The sequence below is a fragment of the Ceratotherium simum genome, chromosome 24 (genome assembly GCF_057802395.1).
Source record: "Ceratotherium simum simum isolate JZ-2026a chromosome 24, ASM5780239v1, whole genome shotgun sequence".
Lineage (NCBI taxonomy): Eukaryota > Metazoa > Chordata > Mammalia > Perissodactyla > Rhinocerotidae > Ceratotherium > Ceratotherium simum.
The window spans coordinates 30,467,308-30,485,016 of NC_141923.1; the positions used below are offsets into that span (position 1 = coordinate 30,467,308).

Consider the following 17,709-nt stretch of genomic DNA (forward strand, 5'->3'; position numbering starts at 1 on the left):
TTGAACAGTTAAAAGTGAGAACCATCCTAAAATATCCAACAACGGGGGAATTAAGATTACAGAGACGACAGGACCGTGATGTGGAAATGCCAAGGCCACGGGTTTGTAAAGCCGAATACAAAATGGCCTCTACGAGGAGCGCGCCATGCCCCCGGTGAGTTGGTATTTTTTAACTCTACAGACGACGAAACTGAGGCTCAGCGGGCTAAGTATCGTGCCCAGAAGACACAATGGGTGGTGGACAAAGGACTCCACCCCTGCTGGTCTGGGCCCTGGGCTTGGTTACCCCAGGACACCACCTCAAGTACAAGCTTCACTGTTACTTAAAACTCGAGTTTGGGGCTTTGGAATTTGGTTTGGTTCCTCCAGGACGCTGTCTTCTTTCCTTCTTGCTGTTTGATTCACAAGACAATGTCCCACCACTGGGAAGGGGCTATCACGGTTTCCGAGGTCAGCGAGGGGACGACGAGGCTTCCAGGCCCCGGCAAGCACTGGAGTGGAAAGGTGGGCTTCTCGCTAACACACGACTCGGGGGGTAGGTTAACTCGGAAAGATGGGGTTCAACCGGGGCTCCCCCACTGACTAGTCCGTGAGTTACCCTGGGCAGGTGACAAGTTCATCAGGACTCTTTCCGCACCTGACAAAGGGACTCCTACCTACCTCCCAGGCTGGTGTGCGAAAAACTTGGTTAATGCTTGGAGAGCAGTCAGCACAGTGCCTGGCACGCGGTGAGCGCTCGCTGTGCGTTAGCTGTTCTGCTGACCTGTCCGAAAAAGTCTCCCACACCCTGAGCTCGCAGGTAAACCGCCACCGCGGGCCCGCAGTCCAGCCACCGGCAGGTGCGGGGTGGCACCTTCAGCATCAGGGCTTAGGAAAACGCTCCTTCGGGTCAGACACTGAGCCGCGACACTCGGGGTTCCCCACCCCCCGTGTTTACGGCTGCAGGTCCGACGCGACAGGACACACCAGCTCCAAGCGCCCACGCCACCCGCTAGCCCGGAGCTCGCCGGCCCAGCCCCCCGCCCACGCCACGGTCACGCCGGCGTTCCACGTGCTGGGCTCCTCCCCGCCCCTATCCCACCTCGGGCTCTGAGCGGGGAGCAGCAGCGGCTCCCGGACCGACGCCAACCGTCACCCCAACCGCCACGGCAACCGGCACAGACTCACTTGACGAGAGCAACCCCTCCTGCTCTCCCTCCGGCTCCGGCTCGGCAGGAGTACGGGCGAAGCGTGGAAAGACCCGGAAAGACCAAGCTAGAGCGTCCGCCAGTTAGTTGCGTCCGTTCTTATGTTGTCGCAGCGGATAGGGCCATCGCGGCCTCCCCTTCCTTCTCATTGGACGCAGCTTCTGTCTGTCTACATCAATAGGGTGGATCTTACGGGGAGGGCGGGGACTGGGGGCTCGGCTCCGCCCAGGCCTCGCAAAGAGGCGGCATGTCGGCAGGCGTGTCTGGGCCGGGCGCGTTTGGGGCGGGGCCGGAGGCTGTGGCCCTATGCCAGGAGCTCCGAGGGGGCCGGTCCCCAAGCGGTGGGTATCGTACCCAGCACCAAGCAGCTTCTTTGCCCGCAGTCGAGTCATCCAGCCCGGAGAAGTCCTCTCGCCACTGGGGTCCGTTACCTTCAAAACTGAGACTTGGGGAGGAGGAAGGATTGTGTTGTGGGAAGGGTGAAGGAGGATCTCAGATGAGGGAGAGCAAAAGAAACAGGTAGTGAACAGGTGGTGACGTCTTCGGCAGTGACCTCAGGTGGCTGAGGCTGCTGACCCTAGGTCTGTTGGCTCCAGGGTGCAGAGGAGCGTGCCCTGAACTGCAGACAGGGAGGCCTCGGTTCTAGGTTTAGTTCTGTTGCCTACTTGCTGTGTGACCTAGAGCCAGTCTCTTCCCATGGTGTGCCTTGATGTTTTGTTAAAACAGGGAAGTTGATCTAACGTGCTGATGTTCTTTCCAGCGCAAAGTTTGTTCATACAACCAATATTTCCAGAATGTTCTCTGTGTGCTGTGCCTGTTCCAGGTATCAGCTGACAGCCATCAGATCTTTGAAAAGGAAAATGGAGGCCTGTGATGGCCACTTGGCCAGAAGTGACAGTTTTTCCAGGAGAGTAGGGTTCAAATAGGCCAGGCTTGGTTGTTGCCACTAGCAGGCCTGGAGCACCATGTGCCCTGTTAACCCTGGGCCCCTGTGTGGCTGGACCCATTAGAAAATAGGTTGTGGGCTTTATCAATTGTACCCATGTGTGAAAGCATTTCAGTCAATAACAAAAGAGGTGGGATTTCAGCTCTCAAGTAATTTACAGTCAAATACAGGGTGTGGAGTGGGGAGAGGTGGTGAAGGCAATGGGGGCACTGAGTATAGTTAGAATAAATGACGGCTTCATGAAGCTTGAGCGGAGACAGAAATTCTAAGCAGAACAAACAACCTTGAACAAAAAAGCCTGTTCAAGGAATAGTGAGGTATTCATTTTGGCTGGATGGGAGGGAGTCTTGGAAGCAAACCCAGAAAGGTAGGTTGGGTCAGATGTCAGGGAAAGGAGCAGGCTTTGGGAGTTGGGGAAATGCCCTGGGCAGCACAGTAGAAGAGACTGGAGAGGAGAGATTGTGGGAGGCGGCTGGGACACTTGTCAGGGGCTTATTGCAGCAACAGTCCCTATGAAAGGTGGTCAGAGCTGAACCACAGTGTTGGCAGCTGGGATGGAAGGGAAGGGTAGATGGGAGACAAGTTTCAGAGGAGGGAAAATCTGTGACATGAACTCTGGGGGAGGAGTCAAACTGGATTCTAAACTGAAGATGTGGGCCTGGGGTGGTCACTAGAGGAAGTCAGGACTTGGCTTGGGGCTAGCGGAGTGAATGAATGGCAAACAGCTAGCCAGCGGGCTCTATTGAATATCCACTGAGGGAACAGTGGGGTAGGCACCGGATATGCCTTGGGGACCTGCAACAGGCACACCAAGAAAAAAGATTAAAGAGCATTTGCAAGTCAATGCACAAAGGAAGCTTGGCCTGAAGTCATTTGGCATCTCGGAACCTCAGTTTCCTCAAAGGTAAAATAAGGATAATAAGGTTGTGAGGAGTAGATGCCATGGCTATAAAGCACCTCGCTGCTTGATCTACATTTCCATCGCTTGAGCACCATCTATTATGAGGGTGGCTTGGTATCTAAATGGTGCATTTTACCATCAAAAGTAAAAAGAATCCCTTTTTCCATTTCATCTCCAGAATTGGAAGCCAAGGCAAATAAGTTTTTTTTTGAAATGGCATCTAAAGTGAATCAATGTTAAATTTGACTATAAGAAAAATAAACAATACTTTTATTTTTTTTTAAAGATTTTATTTATTTTTTTCCCCCCCAAAGCCACAGTAGATAGTTGTATGTCATAGCTGCACATCCTTCTAGTTGCTGTATGTGGGACGCAGCCTCAGCATGGCCGGAGAAGCGGTGCGTCAGTGCGCGCCCGGGATCCGAACCTGGACCGCCAGCAGCGGAGCGCACGTACTTAACCGCTAAGCCACGGGGCCGGCCCATAAACAATACTTTTATAGTCCTTGTCACATGCCACATATTTTCTAAGCGCTTTCCATATATTCATTCTTCTAGTTACAACAACCTTGTGAGATAAGTACTAGTAAAATCACCACTTCACTGATAAATTGTCACAGAGAGGTTAAGTATCTTGCTCAAGGTCACACAGCTGGTGAGTGGCAGAGCCAGGATTCAAACCCTGGCAGTCTGGTTCCAGAGTTTGTGCTCTCAAGGCAAAAACTATCATAATGAAAGTCTAAAGATGTACTCCAATTTGGTATAAAATATCTATAACTCGTATCACAGAAAAGGGCTAATTTTCCTAATACATAAAGTGTTCCTACAAATAAACTCAATAGAAAAATGAGCAGTGTCTATACCAACTACACAGAAAAGGAAGTAAACTGAAAGGATGTGCAACCTCACTCAATATAAGGAAAACGTGGTTTAAAACTCTTCTAACGTATCCTTTTTCATAACCAGATAGGCAAAATCCAGAAGTTTGTTAATACTAAGTGAGGGTCTCATAATCTCTAAGGGAGACAATTTGGCAGTATATCAATAATTTTGGGGGTCTAGTGATTATGATTCGGCGCTCTCACCCCCATGGCTTGAGTTCGTTTCATGATCAGGGAACCACACCACCCCTCTGTCAGCTGTCATACTGTGGTGGCTGCATGTTGCTGTGATGCTGAAAGCTATGCCACCAGTATTTCAAATACCAGCAGGGTCACCCGTGGTGGACAGGTTTCAGCAGAGCTTCCAGACTAAAACAGACTAGAAGGAAGGACCTGGCCACGCACTTGTGAAAAAATTGGCCATGAAAACCCTGTGAATAGCAGCACAGCACTGCCTGATACAGCACCAGAAGGTGAGAGGATGGCACAAAAAGACCAGGCGGGGTTCGCTCTGCTGTACACAGGGTCGCTAGGAGTCAGAATTGACTTGATGGCGCTAACAACAAAAATCAATATTTATCTAAATTAAAAATGCACTTTGGTGCTGGCCTGTGGCATAGTGGTTAAGTTTGGGGTGCTCCACTTTGGCAGCTTGGGTTTGCAGGTTCAGATCCCAGGTGTGGACTTACACCACTTGTCAGCCATGCTGTGGTGGCAACCCACATACAAAATAGAGGAAGATTGGCAATGGATGTTAGCTCAGGGCGAATCTTCCTCTGCAAAAAAAAAAAAAAAAAAAAAAAAAAAGCACGTACCTTTGACCTAGCAATTACACTGCAAGGAATTCATCCTAAAAATATACTTGCTTATGTGCAAAATGACTTAGGTACATGGAGCATTGTATAATAGCGAAAGTTTGGAAGCCATCTTGATATCCATTAGTAGGAGTATAGTTAAAATAAATGATGGTACATTCATTCAGTGGAATACTATGCACTAAGAAAAAAAAGAATGAGGAGGCTGTTTATATATTGATATAAAATTACCTCCAAGATAGATTCTTGGTCAAAAAACAAGGTGAAGAACAATATGTAAAGTATTATATAGGGTGAAAAGTGTGTGTGTGTGTGTTTGTGTATATCTCCCTGGAATGATTCATAGGAAACTGATAATATCGGTTAGCTCTAGCCAAGGGACCTGGGTGGTTAGGAGACAGGATTGGGAAGGAGCTTTTTACCATATGCCTCATTGTACCTTTCAAATTTTCAATAGATGTGAATATATTACCTATTCAAATATAAAATTTGAATGTTAATTAAAATAAATCAGGGCCTGGCCCTGTGGCGTAGTGGTTAAGTGGGCACGCTCTATTGCTGGTGGCCCGGGTTTTGATCCCCAACAGGCACCGATGCACCACTTGTCAGGCCATGCTGTGGCAGCCTCCCACATAAAGTGGAGGAAGATGGGCACAGATGTTAGCGCAAGGCCAGTCTTCCTCAGCAAAAAGAGGAGGATTGGCGTGGATGTTAGCTCAGGGCCGATCTTCCTCACAAAACAAAACAAAACAAAAAACAAATCAATGCATTATGTACAGCAACCAACTGCAGAAGTTGTCCATTTTAAGAGGTGACTTGTAAATGTGTTGCTAAAGGAACGAGGATGCTTGTCAAATCCCATCCTGGAGACACTGATCCAAAATATAATCAACACGAGAGAAACATAATCAAATTAACATGTCCATTATGTGATAACGGTCCACCCAGAGCCCAGAAAAAAGATCCTTTTAATCAGAATTTGTTGATGTTTATTCAGTAATATCCAAGGGATGTGAATGTCTTGGTCACTGGCAATCTGGATCCAGAATAATTCTTCAGTCCCTTTCCTAACGTGAATTAAATATCCTACAAAACTCTCCAAACTGCTTTGTATGATTACATGTTCACTAAACTGCTGATGACTGATTCTCTTACCCAAAGTCAGTGATTCTGGATAGGAGGGATCCCTGGGTAATGGTCAAGAATATTCTAGACATCAGGAAGTTCTATATCCCAGTAGTAATTGGTATTCTATGTGCTTGGGTAAACTGAAGCAGTTTCCAAGGATCTGGTCCAAGTAACTGATAACATAAAATGTTGGAACCCACAAACTCAAGGACAAGATTTGTGGTGCCTCGAAAATATTATTCTTAGCTAGTTAGCAGCCTGACCAATTGAACAATTAACAATACATGTTTGAAGCAGAAAACTTAAACAGAAAACACAAAGTGAAAAGAAATCCTAATGACTTATGTTGAATCTATTCCTCCAAAAAAAACCATTGTTAGTATTTGGATGTCTTTATTTCTAAGCATGTATAAGCATATTGTAGTTGTTTATATAGTTCATTAATTCATTCAAGAAGTATTTATTGAACACCTAGAATGCAATGCCTGTTCTAGGTGCTGGAGATTTAGTTGTATTTTTTTAAAAATAATAATAAAAATTCCTGTTTGAGACAATCACAAACTAATAGAAAATTCCAACTACAGTATAGAGAATGTTCACACTGGAGTACTTTTAGTTTATATTTTCTAAAAACAAGGGCATTCTCCTACACATCCACAATATAACCATCAAAGTCAGGAAATTAACATTGATACACCACTCCCATCTAATCCTCAGCCCCACTCAGATGTCACCCATCATCCCAATAATTTTTTTTTTTTTAATTTTATTTATTTACTTTTTCCCCCAAAGCCCCAGCAGATAGTTGTAGGTCACAGCTGCACATCCTTCTGGTTGCAGTATGTGGGACTCGGCCTCAGCATGGCCAGAGAAGCGGTGCGTCGGTGCGCACCCGGGATCCGAACCCCGGGCCGCCAGCAGCGGAGCGCGCGCACTTAACCACTAAGCCACGGGGCCAGCCCCATCCCAATAATTTTTCTTATGGCAAAAGGATCCAGTTCAGAATCACGTTGTATTTAGTTGTGTCTCTTAAGTCTCCTCTAATCTAGAACAGTTCTTCAGTCTTTCTTTAATTTTCATGACCTTGACACTTTTGAAGATTACAGGCCAGTTAATTTGTAGAAGGTGCCTTAATTTTGGCCCTCAATTTGGCTTTGTCTGATGTTTTCTCATTATTAGATTCAGACTACATCTTCAACGGGAAAATCATAAGTGACACTGTATTCTTCTCATTGCATCCTATCATGTGGCACATGATTTTGATTTGTCCCATTATAGGTGATGTTGACTTTCACTTCTTGATTAAGGTGATGTTGACCAGGCTTCTCCAAAGTAAAGTTACTCTTTTTTTTATTTAAAATTTTTTTAAATTTTGAAATAATTTCAGACTCACAGGAAGTTGCAAAAATAGTACAGAGAGATCCCTGCACCCTTCATATAACTTCTCCAATGGTAACATCTTACATAACCATAGTACAGTATTGCTCTTTTTCTTTTTGTAATTTGGTTAGCATTTGTGAGTCTGTGCAAATATTCTATTCTTTATGAAACATTCAGTTTATTTATGGACTCATGGTTTCATATGTTATTCAATGGGCTAAATCCATTCTTATCATTATTTATTTTGATGCTCAAATAATCCCAGTTTGGCTAGTAGAAGCCTTTTCAAACTGACTTCTATGTCCTTTTGACATGTCGTCATCATTCTTGGATCATTTTCTTGCTTTCTGGAAAAAGATGCTCCAGGTACATCTTGTACTTTCCCTGTCCAGGCCTGGAATGAGTCATTTCTCTAACGAGTCCTAGTCCCATTTAGTGGAGATTTAGAATCCAAGATCTGAGTGCTAAGTGTACTCATTGCTATCATGGTGTCCCTGTTCCAGGGCCCACTCAGTGGTCACAGTTGGGAATATACACCCACATACTCCCACACACAACACACACAAAAACACATATACACATTTATAACTATATTTACTTGTACATCTATCTATCTATCTATCTATCTATCTATCTATCTATCTATCTATCTATCTAATGTCTTGAAAACCATGAGTTCACACTGTAGGGGAGGAAGAAATATTCTTCAGCCTTTATAGGTTCTTCTGGCTGGTCTAAGAATTAAATTGACATGAGACAGAATAACAGGGGAAAATCAAACAAATTTAATAACATGTATACATGGGAGAAACCCAGGAAAACTGAGTAACTTTCCAAAATGGCTGAAGCCACCACCTTAAATACCATCTTCAGCTAAAGACAAAGGAGGATGTTGGGGGTAGTGGTTTGGGACTTCAAAGGGAGGAAGGCAATTCACATGGAGATGGAAAAGCAAATGTTTGGTAAGTGTTTGCCATGCTTTGCAGATACAATGAGACATGGAGAGGACTTTGATCAAATGGGCCTTGCTAGGTTCCTCCCTGTGTATCACACCTAGTTTATATTATACTATAGTTATCTGTGGTATTAGCTCTTTCCTGAAATAGGCCTTCTGTCTTAAATTCTTTTAGGCAGTTAAGATTCTTTCTGAGTCTTTTGTTCTTAAAAATAATCAAGCCAAAGAGATACATTTTGGAGTGGCACATTCTTATCCCCCAGAACACCAATACTTCCAATTCCAATCCATTACCACAGGGCTCATTCAGGTTTTCTCTCCTCCTATATTTGTATCTCCCTTCTCCAACAGTGAACTTCCCATTATCTTTGATTTATTTACTTATTTGGTCAATCCCTCTGTATGTAGCCGTACATGCAGGAGTCTCTGCCACCACTCCTTCCCCAATGTAGATGCCCTCCTAACCCCACACAGGTTCTGAGAACCTGCATTGGGCCATACTCTCCACCCCCACCAAAGAGGATGCCTTCCTGACTTCTCTTGAGCTTCAACACTCTATGTGAAGATATAGTTTTGGACAAAATCCTTGCTTTTGAGGAGCTTATATTCTAATGGTGGGGGAGGAGGAACAAAGAAATAAGAATAAAACATCAGGTATTGGTAAGTGCAATGAAAAAACAAAACAAGATAATGTGATAAGTGACAGGTGCTCCTGTGGGTTGGTGATTCTTCTCTTTTTATGCCCCACACCCCCATCCTTCTTTGCCCTGCTCTGTTCATATCTACAAAATGCATTACGTTGGCTCCTCTTGTGCGAACCTTCTGATTGAGTTCAACCAGTAGGAGGTAGGTGGGTGGGAGGGGAGAGAAATCCCTCCCTGCTCTGGGATCTATTTTCTGGCAGTGGCATCTTCTTAGGCTCCAGCTCTCATCAGTCTCCAGAAATTGTTTCCTCCCTTTGTCCCTTCAAGCCCCCTGGTGGCACTAGCTTCCCGCTGTTGCTGGTGTGTGGGTGCCCAACGGTCTTGTTTCTCTTTACCCTGCTTACTCCTTTGTTAATAGTTCCTTCATTGAAGTCTCTTGAACGATCCGAGTTGGATTCTACTTTAGGAAAGGGCTCTTTGAGTAAATGACTCTTTTTATTTCCACAATTATTGTGAACCATTTTTTTGAGGTCAATACATATTATTATACAATATGATTTTCAAAAACTCAATCTGATCAGTTAAAAAAGGAAAATATTAGCCAGGCTTGTCTTTCCGGAATTGAGTGCAGAATGGATTCCCTTCTTGTCCTGCCTCTGGCCTGAGGTCTTAAGGAGCTTGAGTTTACTTTAAAGGAAGTGGAAGTCATGCTGTTGTGACTCTACCTCCCAGGCAGCCAGCTTATTCAAGTAACGCCATTTTTGGCTTCTTTATGATACAGAACTGTATTTCCTTCATCAGGCTTGTCCTCAGCTGTGCATTTCTCCACTCCTTGCCTTAGGGAGGGGTCTCAGCCATTAGGAGTCAATGGAGCCCTTGGACACACAGGCCACTGCAGGAGCCTACTTTTCCCACCTTCTTTTATTATCTTGTCTACTTGGTGCCAAGAATTGTGCTTCCATTTGGAGGATCCTTCAAATAATTTTTAAAACTTTTCCCCCCTCTGCTAAGCATTGGCAAGCCTGGGGTCTTCCAGGAATGGTCTAGATGGGAGCATGAGAAGGGGCTTGCAGGAAGAGTACTTTGCCGTAGCTTCCTAGAGCATCATTCACTTCCTCAGCGAGATAGAAGAACATTGAAAAGATGTGCATTGTTTCCCATGACTGGCTTTATCAGTGTCAACACCTTTATAGACATAAGAAGCTGTAGATTGAGAAAAAAAAATCCCCAGAATAAGAGCAGGGAAAAAAAAATTGAGGCATTCCAAATCCTGCTGCATTGGGCTGGTTTCTTCTGCATTTGAATTCCTCTTTAACACTGGTAGGAAGATTGCCTTTAGGGGACATGAAGAAGGGAGTGGGGAAGAATTTGGTTTCAGGTGAGCCTTAGGAAACTGCAGAAGGACTTGAAGCAGAACTGAACTCATCAAGAAGCTCGTGTGTGCTTCTGTCGGAGAAGGCTTTTAAAAAATCTTGGCATGTTTTTCCTTATCCCAGGAGAGGACATAAGGGCCTGGACTAAGCTTTCCTGCTGTTTTCTGGCCTCACATATGTAGAAAATCAGACAACCCAAAAAGGCTAAAGTAGGGAACCTCTTCAGCCCCAAATTGTGCCCCCCACCAACTCCTGGATGAATCCACACTGAAAGCTCTGGGCTTTCACAAGATTAATTTCTGCCTTATTCTGTCCCAAATTTGACTACCTAGTCCTCTGTTACGCATTAAATAAGGTAATTTCAGGAGCTGTGATTCCACCTTTCCACATTAGAAAAGTATTACATCAGGGATAAATGAGACAACGTATTTGAAGGTGTTTGGTATGTTGGAAGGAAGATACTTTATCAATGTTGCTTATGACTGTTAGCCATCACTTGACATGCAGCCTGTAGGTTAAGATTGTGTGCTACGGAGCCAGTTGGCCTGTATTCAAATCCCTATTTCTTCACAATTTAGCTTTGGGACTTAGGCATGTTACTTGGCCTCTCTGAGCCTCAGTTTCCCCAACTGAAAAATGGAGATACTAAGGGTATCCGCCTCAAGGTGAGGATTAAGTGCACTTGGATCATGCAAAGCACTTAGAACAGTGCCTGATCTACAGCGAGCACTTGAGAACTCAGTGACACTGAACCCCAAAAGTTGTATTATAACCTTCCCTATAGTGGGAATCCCAGCAGCTTAGCTGGACCCTGTAGAAATAGCTGGGATGGTAAAGGAGAATTGCAGAGGGAGGTTTCCCAGGCATCTGTTTTCCCATTCTGAGGCATGGCTGTGATTTCCTACCTTTCCTCTGTAGAGGCAGCTCCTTCAAACTAGGCTAAGTGTCAGCCATGGTGGGCTTCTGCTGCAAAAGCTTTAACCTCTTCATCTTACAGTGGACGTTTCAGCAAAATCAGCATCTCTTTCTATAAATGGCTTCTTCTCACCGCACCTCTGTGGACAGTGTCTCATGATGGGGTTGGCTCATTTTCTGGAACCAAATAAACATTTTTTCCCACTAGCCCTATGGTGATAGTGCCACTATTAATGAGCTGCAGCGTTGCCCAGTGCTTCAGGAGCCATTAGGGAAGCCCTGATCGAGTTCTGTTTATTGCCAGGGGAGATGTGAGAGGCAGAGAAAGCACAGCTGGGGCTGCCAGCCCCTAGCAGATCGTGCGGTGCAGGCAGCCAGGGCAATCATTCTTAGACTTGTGAAGTCAGGATATAAATTCCAAGCAGAATAAAAATAGGTGAGATAAAGGATTTGGGGTTTATGATTTAGAGTCGTTTTTCAGGTTTCTGAAATTTTTAATAAGTTAAGGTAATATGGTAGTGCAATTGAAAGTACACTTCCTAAGGGGGTAGCAATTTGAGCAATTCCCTATCAAGGAACAAGCTCTGGGTTGGTTTCCTTGTCAGAGCCTGCACTCTCTGGTGGAAGCCTCCACTCTCTGGAGCTCAGTAAATATGCAGTGTAGGGGCTGCGAATTCGCTGAGCCATTGGGGAGATCTTCAGAATGAACAGGGTCCATCGCGGTGCAATCTACACAGAATATATGTTGTGACAAAATCCATTGGTCCCTCAACTAAACCAGCCTCTACAAACACAGAGATTGTGTACAGCCAGTTGGTTGGCAGAGAATACTGAACTTACATGAACGTGAGATTGCTACAGAAATAGGCCCTTCTCAGAATTAGCTTACAGTAGGCTAGACCATCCATCACAAAGCATTTATGGGCACTGGTTTATCTGAGGATGTTTTTAGCTAGATAGACTGAGATTTGCAGATAAGTGAATGTCCTAGACACACCTTTTTGCGCAAAGCATCAGAAACCCAGCCAGGCTAGCACAAGCCAAAGTAGAATTTAGTGGAAGGATTGTGGGGTATGTTGTGGTATCTATAAGGAGGAGGCACTGGAACCAAAAACTGGAATGTCAGGCGCCCAGGTGATTTTCTCTCTGCCTCTTGTGTGCTACATGATCTCTCATCTCTGCTCCTCTTTACACGTCTGATTGTTCTTGACACAGATCTCTGCAGCCTTGTGCCCACTCTGATGAGCAGTCAAAATATAAAAGGTCTAATAATGTTTTAGAAATGAGTAGATATAACTAAAAAAATCTAAGGAAAAGAGGCCTCTGCCAAAAAAAAGTAGAACCCGGAGTTTAAGGAAAATGAAGAAAGAATCAGATCTCCTTGGCATCAGTTGTCATCACTAGGACATAAGAGGGAGGAAACGTCCAGGTCCCCCAATTATAATAACATGACAGCGGAGGGAACTAGGACTGTCAGATCACCAGGAGTGAGGTACCAGGTAGGAACCTGGATGGAGTCAGGAGAGGGAACAGAAGGAGAGGTTTTTATACTGTATAAATACCAAAACCAGGTCTGTGTGCTTGAGAACTTTTTGATTTCTGCAGGTCTGTCCTGCTGACTCAGGTCCAGGCAATATGGGTAACAAATTGGCACATCCTTGTAGCCTCACCTGTTCTTCTGGTTGGCATTGATACCCAGAGAAAGCTGGCCTGGAAAAGGTGAAAAACACCCTGTAAGAATAAAGGTGAGACTTAGTCCGAAAGTCGTTAAGTAAGACTAAGCAAGGTAGATATCCATGATATGGGGGTGTCAGTGACCTGGTGCCCAGTGTCAGAGCCTGAGTGGGACAAGGAGGGCACTGGCATAGGGGAGGTGGTGCAGCGGAGGCTGTGGTGGTCCAGTATGGGGTGTCAAGCCTGAGTAGGGAGAGGAGGGCATATACATGGGGGAGGGATGTCAGTGATGTTAGTAGCAGCAGTGTCAGCCCAGTGTAGGGTAAGGAACATGTCTACTCAGCTGAGGGGTGGGCTGGGGAGGATGTTAGGGTCAGTGTGAGAAGACTGGTTACTTACTGGGGCAGGAGTGGGTTGGGGGGGAGGGTAAGGATTGATCTATATTAGTTTCCTAGGGCTGCCATAACAAAATGCTATAGATAGGTAACTTTAAATAACAGAAATTTATTTCTCATAGTTCTAGAGGCTAGAAGTCCAAGATCAAAGTGTCAGCGGGGTTGTTTTCTCCTGAGGCCTCTTACTTTGGCTTGCAGATGGCTGACCTCTTGCTCTGTCCTCACATAGCCTTTCCTTTGTGCCCACATTCCTGATGTTTCTCTGTGTGTCCAAATTTCCTCTTCTCATGAGTATCCCATTCAGATTGGATTAGGGCGCACCCTAATGGCCTCATTTTAACTTTATCACGCCCTTGAAGGCCCTATCTCCAAATAGAGTCACATTCTGAGCTACTGGTGGGGTTAGGGCTTTAAACATAATGAATTTTGGGGAGACACAGTTCAGCTCATAATGTGATCCAATAAATAAATATATTGAGAATAAGGGGAGACAGGGTTCTCACTGTTGGAGAAGGGAGCTATAAATATAGAAAGATAGAAAACTAGATTGGAATTGAGGTACTAAAGTGAAATCATGGTTTTCAATATAGACAGATAGAAAGAAAAACAAATACAGATGTACTTGTGTGTGTGTGTGTGTGTGTGTGTGTGTGTGTGTACATATATTCCCTACCTCTGGCCAATGAGAGGGCCCAGGAACACCACCACCTTAATAGCAATTCGTACACGTAGTGTTCAGATCTTGGTTCATAAATAATATTTTTTAATAAAAGGAACCAATTTTTATTTTTTTAATTTTAAATTTTTTAGAAATGGCTGATCCCTGGGTTAGGACAGAGAAAGTCTAAGATGAGTCTGGAATACTCATCTTGAAGGGGCTCCTACTGGCCAAATCTGGGACTATTTGAGCATCAGAATATATGATGGTAGTAATGGATTCTAACCCACTGAATAAGTAGGAATCATTGAGTCCATACTGATATAACTAGCTAAATGAATAAATAAATGAAGAGAGGAGAAAATTTTTTCTTACAGTAGAATGCCAATGAATAAATGGAGAAGGGATGATGCAGTTGGAAAATCACTGTCTGGCAACCATGATAGTAATAATTAATTGAGCAAAGAAACATTAATGGTTGCTGAAACTGGAGGGAAAAAGTTTGATGAGGTAAGGATATATACATAATTTCAAAATATCTCCTAAAAATACTTATTAATCACAAAGAGGGAAACAATAATTATATAGTGGAGAAACCTGGCAGATACCACCTTAATCAAGTGACCAAGTTAATATTACCAGCAATGACACAAATCTAGATTGGGTACCATCTGATAAAATGCAATGAGAAGAACAGAGCATCACTTTTGTAGTATTTCTGCTAAAAACACATAACTTGACTCTAACCGTGAGGAAACATCATACAAACTCATATTGAGGGATATTCTACAAAATAACTGTCCTGTAATCCTCATAAGTTTCAAGGTCATGAAAGATAACGAAAGTCTGAGGAACCATTCCAGATTGAAGGATACTAAAGAGACAGAACAATTGAATGCAGCATGTCATCTGAATTGGATCTTCTAGTGTACCAGAGGATATTATTGGAACAATTGGCAAAACTGGAACGGGTCACTAGATTAGATGGTGATAACGTATAATGTTAATTTCCTGATTTTGATGTGTGTATTTTGGTTATGTCAGAGAATGTCCTTGTTGGTAAGAACTATACATTAATGTGTTTAAGTGTCACGGGGCATCAGGTTGGCCACTTACGTCCAAATGGTTCAGGAAAACAAGAGGTTCTTTGTTCTAGTCTTGAAAATTTCTTCATGTGTAACATTATTTCTAAGTTACAAAATTATCTAAACAGTGGCTGGCCTGGTGGCACAGTGGTTAAGTTCGCACGCTCTGCTCTGGTGGCCTGGGATTCACAGGTTCGGATCCCAGGCGTGGATCTACTCACTGCTTACCAAGCCATGCCATGGCGGAGTCCCATATAAAGTAGAGGAAGGTGGGCACGGGTGTTAGCCCAGGGCCAATCTTCCTCAACAAAAAGAGGAGGACTGGCAACGAATGTTAGCTCAGAGCTAATCTTCCTTACCAAAAAAAACAAAAAAACCAAAAAACCCCCCAAAACAACAACTGGGAAAAAATTATCTAAACAAAACAATGAAGGTAAAATAAAGATATTTTCTTGGACAAACAAAACTGAGAGAGTTCACTGTCAGCAGAAATTCTAAATCACATTTTTTTCAAGCAGAATGAAAGTGATCTTAGATGGAAGGTTAGAAGTAAAGGAAGGAATAAAGAGCAAAGAAAGGGGTAAATAAATGGGTAATCTAGAAGAATATCGACTATAGAGTTTGAAAATAAAATACATGTCAATAGCATATAAATTGGGAGGGGGATATATGGAATTAAATGTTCTAAAAATTTCTTGAATTTTCTGGGAAAAAGGTAGATGGACTGATTACATTAGATTTTGATAAGTCAAGGATGCATAGTGTAATTTTATTTTTCTTTTGAGGAAGAGTGGCCCTGCGCTAACATCTGTTGCCAATCTTCCTCTTTTTCGTTTTTCTCTCCAAAACCGCAGTACATAGTTGTGTATCATAGTTGTAGAGTTGTAGCTCTTCTGTGTGGGACACCGCCTAAGCGTGGCTTGATGAGTGGTGAGTAGGTCTGCCCCCAGGATCTGAACTGGCGAACCCAGGGCCACCGAAGTGGAATGCACAAACTCAACTGCTTTGCCACTGGGCGGGCCCCTGCATATTGTAATTTTTAATGTACACACTACACGTAAAAGAACAGAAAAATAATATATAACTTCAAAGAGTGTCGGAAAATAAAATGATAAAAAATGCTCAGTCAATCCAGAAGAAGGCAAAAGGGAGAGAAAAAGGAACATAAAACATCTTGAACAAGAAGAAAGCACATAATAATATAATAGATTTTAATCCAGATATATCAGAATTTACATTAACTGTATATGGACTAAGTGCTTCAGTTATACGACAAAGATTATTGGGCTGGATGAAAAACCAAACAAAACCCAACTATCTGCTACATAAAGGATATAAGTATCTGTAAATACAAGAGACACATCCAAAACATAAAGATACAAAAAATTTGAGAGTCGAAGGAGAGTAAAAATATACCATGTTAACTAGAAGAGACAGTTGTGTGGCTGTGTTAGTATTAAACATCATAGATTTTAAGGCAAAAAAGCATAACAAGAAGTAAAATAGTCACTTCATAATGATTACAGGTTTAATTTACCAGGGTGATACAATGAATATACCTTTGAATGCACCTAATAATGATGGCTTAAATATATAAAACAAAAATTGACAGAACTAGAAAGAAAAACTGGCAAATCCATAATAATAGGTTATTCTGGCAAACCCATAATAATAGGCTATTTTAACATGTGTCTCTCAATACTCAATAGGACAAGCAGACAAAAATCAGTAAGTGCATGGAAGATTTGAACAACATGATGAGCAAACAATTTAATAGACATATCAGTATATACAACATTGCATCCAATAACTACAGAATACATATTCTTTTCAAAATAAGTAGTATTTATAAAACTTGCATATATCTTGGGCTATAAAGCAATTCTTGATAAATTTCAAATGGTTGAAATAATAGAGTGTGTGTTTTGTGACCACAATGAAATTATACCAGAAATCAGTAACAAAGAGATAACCAGAAAATAAATCCCCTTGCGTATGCAAACTGTATTAGTCAGCTTTAGTTAGGTTATCCTGCAAACAAACAACTTCAGACTTTCTTTGACTTACAACACATTTATTTCTCACTCATGTTAATATTGTCGCTGTTGCAGCTCTGCTGCAAGCTATGGGTTAGCTTCAGATCTGCTTTCTGTCTTTTTATTCTGGAATCCAGACTGAAAGAGCAACCTCTATGTAGGATGTGCCTTTCTCATGGCAGAAGGCACTAGAGTGCAAAAGACCACACAAACCACACAATCAAATTTGAAGCTCTGCTCTTGTACAGCATATATCTGCTTACTAGCCCATTGGCCCAAGAAAGCCACATGGTCAAATCCAAAGTCAATGGGCATGTGTTATCCTACTACAGGTTAGGAGGGAGTAAATAACTGAGAAAAATAATATATCTATGACTTAAATGAAGAAATGTGCTTCTAAATAAGCCGTGGGTCAAGGAAGAAATCACAATGGACCTTAGATAAAAAAAATTGAATTAATAATTTAAAAACCCAACATATTAAAACTGTAGGATGCAGCTGAAGCAGTTCTTAGACGAAATTTTATACTTAAATGCATATGTTAAAAATGAAGAAAGACTGAAAATTAATGGGATAAGCATTCATCTCGAGAAGTGAGGAAAAGAACTACTTGATAGTGGTTGTGTCTTAGGAGGGAGCTGGGTGGCTGGGGGACAGGAGTAGAAAGAATTATTTTTCACTGTATATCCTTTTTTATCTTTTAAATTTCATACAATATGCACTTATAATTTATTTTT

At 42.8% G+C, this 17,709-nt stretch overlaps 1 protein-coding gene across 4 annotated transcripts in view; it reads right to left on the bottom strand.

The window, feature by feature from the left end:
* Positions 1-1,288, bottom strand: part of DCAF4 (DDB1 and CUL4 associated factor 4) — a 31,336-nt gene extending 30,048 nt beyond the window's left edge. For 3 of the 4 annotated variants that reach the window (XM_087448283.1, XM_014784372.2, XM_087448281.1), the window contains exon 1: positions 1,168-1,288. The gene's annotated coding sequence lies outside the window, so the exon portion shown is untranslated. Of the gene's footprint in view, positions 1-1,081; positions 1,138-1,167 lie in introns of those variants that run through there. The other variant, XM_087448282.1, reaches the window with a different exon arrangement.
* Between the last annotated feature and the right edge of the window lie 16,421 nt (positions 1,289-17,709).